The following is a 4,539-nucleotide window of genomic DNA, read 5'->3' on the forward strand; positions in this document are numbered from 1 at the left end:
GGTGGTGGAGGGGCACAGAGAGGGATCTGAAATGGGCTCTAAGCTGACAGCACAGAGCCCAGTGCAGGGCTTGAACTCATGAACCGTGACATGACCTGAGCCAAAGTCGGATGCTTAACTGACTGAGCCACCCAGGTGTCCCAATATGTGAAAGCATTTTAAATAGTGCTTGGTACCTAGCAAAAGCTACATGTGTGTCAGCTAGCATTATTATTTATGCTCCCCATGAAGTCTGGATTTCAGCACCAACTGAGCAGATGATTAATATTATCCCCAACTGCTCACATAAGCACTTTGGGTCTAGAATTTTGATACCTGCTTCCATATCAATAGAGTCAGCCCAATCTAAAGCTGCCTTCTTCCTTTTTTGGTCTAGAATTTTCAGAATCTCTTGCCACATGTATTTCCCGGACTTTGCTCTTACAAGTTAGCAGACTGTCAAAACTCCATGTGATGGTTAAGTTTTCTTCAGGGTTTATCTTTTCATTTGGTCTCTTGAGGTATGCTAGGAACCTCATCATTGCCTTCATTTGTTTGGCAAGGGAAGCCAACACATAGAGGGGTGTGATGTACATTAAGTCATCTGAATTTTCTCGTGTCTCTCCATTCAGTCATCAGAGTTCTACTCTGTTCTAATCAATGTCCTTGGTTTCAGATAAAGAGTGTTTAGGCTGTGAATTTAAGTGATTTTGTAATTCAGTGACCCACAAGATCAATTTTTGTTTTTAGTTTTCACCTATCTTGACTTCTAGTTGCTAGAAAAAAGAAACTTTATTGTTATTGTTGTTGTTTGGTTGTTTAACTGTATTAGAAATCACAGAGAAGTCCCTCATGTATATGTCCTTTGAGCTGAAAACTTAGGAGTTTGAGTTGAAAAATTAGGAGTCAGAGCTCATTGTTCTCTTTCTCTAAGCTAACTCCAGGAAAAAAAACAACAACGACAGCCACTTTACTCCCACTTTAGTTCTTGTGTTCCTAAGCTGCTACTTGGTTTCCCCAGAACTGTTTTCAAAGGGTGCTTCATTCTAGGTGAGCACAGTGTTAACTGAATAAAGCATTTTGCTACTCCATGCCCTAAACTGCCTGCATGAAAACCCCGTCAACCAGCTGGACTTTCAATCCCCCGTCTTATTCAAACTAGATAACCCAGCCTTAACTTCTTCTGTTTTCCTGAGGGTTTGTGTCTGTCGATTCTAATGTCTGTATCAGTCAGGCTACTTAACCACAAGGAACAGAAACGTACTCTACCTGATTTAATGAGAAGAGGAATTTATTTAAAGGAAAGCTTAGAGTTGGGCTCAGAGGCACATGCATTTAGAAACAACGGCTCAGATCTTTTCATAGAACTGGTAAGGTGAAGACCCTGCTTTCTCTACCACTGTATATGAGCCATGCCGGCTTCCACTATCAATACCATGGTACTGGTCATTGTTACCACTGTCAGCAGCGCCATCTCAAAAACTTGATCACCTTTGCCATTGGAGTCTTTAACTTCCACAGGGATTACATAGTACATAAATCCCAAGCTTTTAAAGATAGTTCAGGTCCTGAGCAGGAAAAAAAAAAAAAAACCAACAACCAAAACATATTTTTATTTCACAGAGACCTGCTTTAAGACTGAAGCACATAGTCCCAGCTTTATAAGGTTTATGTACACAATTGTTATTTGTTGCTTATAACTTTCATACAACTTGAATAGGTTAAGAAATGTGATTTGTGTTTCTTACCTTAAATATCCCCTTTAGATTTTAGTGTACTCTTCAGAGTGATTTCTGCCCTGATCTTCATTTCTTCTTAGTTTCCTGGGGGTGGGCATCATAGTGTAATGGAAAGATTTGAGCTCTGGAGTTTGGAAAACTTTGGATTCAATCCTGACTCTGGCCCTAATCAGCAGTGCCTGTTGGTGGGCATATTACTTAAGTTTTCAAAGTCTTGGCTGCTTCTTCTATAAAATGGGTATAGTAAATCTGCTCCATGAGTTGTTATGAGATCAGTGTAATTCACACAGAGCTTAGTAAGAGATGCTGAGAAACAATGGGCTTGATTGTGTAGACAGAATTGTGTTTTCTACATTTATAATTGAGCAATTATCTAAAGTATGTTACATGGGACGAATATATGGAAAGAAGTAGAGCAGACTTAGCAATACCAACAGACACTGTTGCATTGTTGTGAAGTAATTCCAAACATCTTCCTTCTTTTAACCTAACATCCATTGTTCACAAGTGGTGGAAATGCCAAAAATCAACCACAGTTCATCCGGTAAGCATGACCTTGACCATCAGCAGCCAGGGCTTTCACTATTGAAATCGCACTGTGTTATTTTCTTCCTCTCTAAGTTTATAATGAATTCTCTCTTGAGAGGACGTGATGAAATACACGACTCCATCCTAGTGAGTATCTTTATGTTCATAAGCAGTATCCTTTAGTAATTATTAATATAAATTATCATGTTAACTCTATAAGAAAAATACTTGAGATAGTATTAATTTCCTTCAAAGGCATTGTAAGTATATTATTTATGTAAATAAATAGAATATATATATAATACAAATATATTTGTATCATATAAATACATATAATTTGTGTACATATGAATATTACACCCTTTATTTCTCTATATATACATATATTTTTTAAAAGGTCCTGAAATAATCACTGTATGTAATATCCTCTATAGCAGTGGGTCTGTGATGTTTAAATGACTGATGTCTTTCAGAAATCTCTAGGCAGCCCGGTGGTACAGTTATTAACCACCCGCAGGAACTTGGCTTTGAAGCAAATCTACTAGATTTAGAATTTGTACCATCCATATTCAAAGCCCAGAAAGTCTTGGCCACCAGATGTCACTCTTCTTCTATTTCGCTTCTAGTGCCCTAAGCACTGTGAGACCTTATTTTCTAACAAGGGACTGAGAAAAATACGTGCCTCGCAACGTTCCTGGGATTTCACCAAAAGGTCTTATTAAGAGGAATAGTCCTGCCCTTACAGATTTCCTTGTGGCTCTTGAGTATCACCTGGACAGTTTCAGACAGCTGAGAATTGGGCTCATCCGTTCAAAAAATGTGAGAGCTGTTTACTTGAGCTTGAAGTAAAAGGTAGGACTGACCTAATGTGCCTTGAGATGAGAGCTAGCTAAATGTCAGAGAGGCCATGAGGTGTGTTCTACTAAGATCCTGGGGTCAGAAGATTTCCCTAACCACTTGGGTGGCCCTGAGAGCTCACAAAATGAGAAAGTGGGGCTAAGTCATTTCTAGGGTCTAAAAATTCCATGATCAGTTTTTAAATGCCTCTGTCAAGGATTGCGGACAGTAGAGTGGGGTGATCTAAATTCAGGACAGAAGACCCTAAGGAGGACAGTGAAGTAGAGATGGAGAAATCCCACAGGGAAGGTAAAGGGAAGTTGAACCTGATGTAGTGACTAGTTACAGGGCCTGAAACTTGCTGCGGTTATGAATCCTGTCATTTTGACCCCTAGGTGATCCACCAGGCCACTCTTCTTCCATTCTAGATCCTACTTAACAATGATCTATAATGCTCAGCGATGCAACTGTACAACATTGTCTCTCCCAGGGTTTGGTTGGATTTAATATGTCTTCTCAGTCAATGTTTGTGGTACCTTCAGGGCATGGGATGTGTTTTATTTCGTTTTGAATTTACAATAGTACAATGTTCAGCTAGCTCATCCGGAGTGTTTGTAGAATCCAGGGAGGGAAGGAAGAAAAAGAAAGAGAGATGGGATTCATTTATTGAGCGCCTACTATATGCCAAGTATACCTAAATACTTTTCACATATTTTATTTCATCTCCAAAATAGACTCCTGAGGCAGCATCATGCTCATAGATAAAGAGGCTGAATTCAAATGGCTAAGTGACTTGTCCAAGGTCAAAAAAAAACCAGTGGTAGACTCAGAAGGCTACCTATAACCCATTCTGCAAAGGATACTGAGACTCAGGACATTTATTAAAGTTGCATGCACCTGTAAATGGGTGAGCCCCCAGTCTTCCCTCACTGGGCTTCACTGCTGGAATGCCCCTAGTGCTTAAAAGCCCCTGGACTGCACCACTCGGGAGGATGCTTCGTCATATGAACATTTGCACACTAACCCTGACCTTGCTAGAATATTATTTATGGCCACGATTAACCTGTCTCCCTCGCTCCATTCTCCCTTTGGGCTGCGGAATTGAAAGGTTGCTAGAAGTCCTCTCCCACAGAGTTGAGAGTTTGCAGACGGCCCCTGAAAAGCTGGGGCGTTCCGAATTGGCTGAGCGCTCTGCCTGGGAGGGCGGGGAGTTTGCCCAACGTCTCTGACCAGAATCCTTGCCTTCAGGAGCCAAGAGCCCAGAAGCGGGGAGAAGTTGGAGAGGTTAGGCAGGGGGGTGTTGGAAGAAACTGCGGACAGACCCTCGCCCTGGTAGGCTAAGCCCCCGAGGAGTGTTTCTGCCGCGTCCGGGCCGTGTGTGGACGCGCCGCGCGCGGCCCCGCCAGGGCTGGGAGTTTGTAGACCGTCCCTGCCGCGGCCCGCTCGGCGGCGGCCC

At 41.8% G+C, this 4,539-nt stretch overlaps 1 protein-coding gene across 1 annotated transcript in view; it reads left to right on the forward strand.

Moving 5' to 3' along the window:
- The first annotated feature begins 4,313 nt into the window (after positions 1-4,313).
- MGAT5 (alpha-1,6-mannosylglycoprotein 6-beta-N-acetylglucosaminyltransferase) overlaps positions 4,314-4,539 on the forward strand; it is a 338,680-nt gene continuing 338,454 nt past the window's right edge. Inside the window, exon 1 of the mRNA XM_040474902.1 lies at positions 4,314-4,415. The gene's annotated coding sequence lies outside the window, so the exon portion shown is untranslated. The remainder of the gene's footprint in view (positions 4,416-4,539) is intronic.

The sequence above is a fragment of the Herpailurus yagouaroundi genome, unplaced genomic scaffold, assembly GCF_014898765.1.
Source record: "Herpailurus yagouaroundi ecotype Mexico unplaced genomic scaffold, PumYag 140, whole genome shotgun sequence".
NCBI classification, from domain to species: Eukaryota; Metazoa; Chordata; class Mammalia; order Carnivora; family Felidae; genus Herpailurus; species Herpailurus yagouaroundi.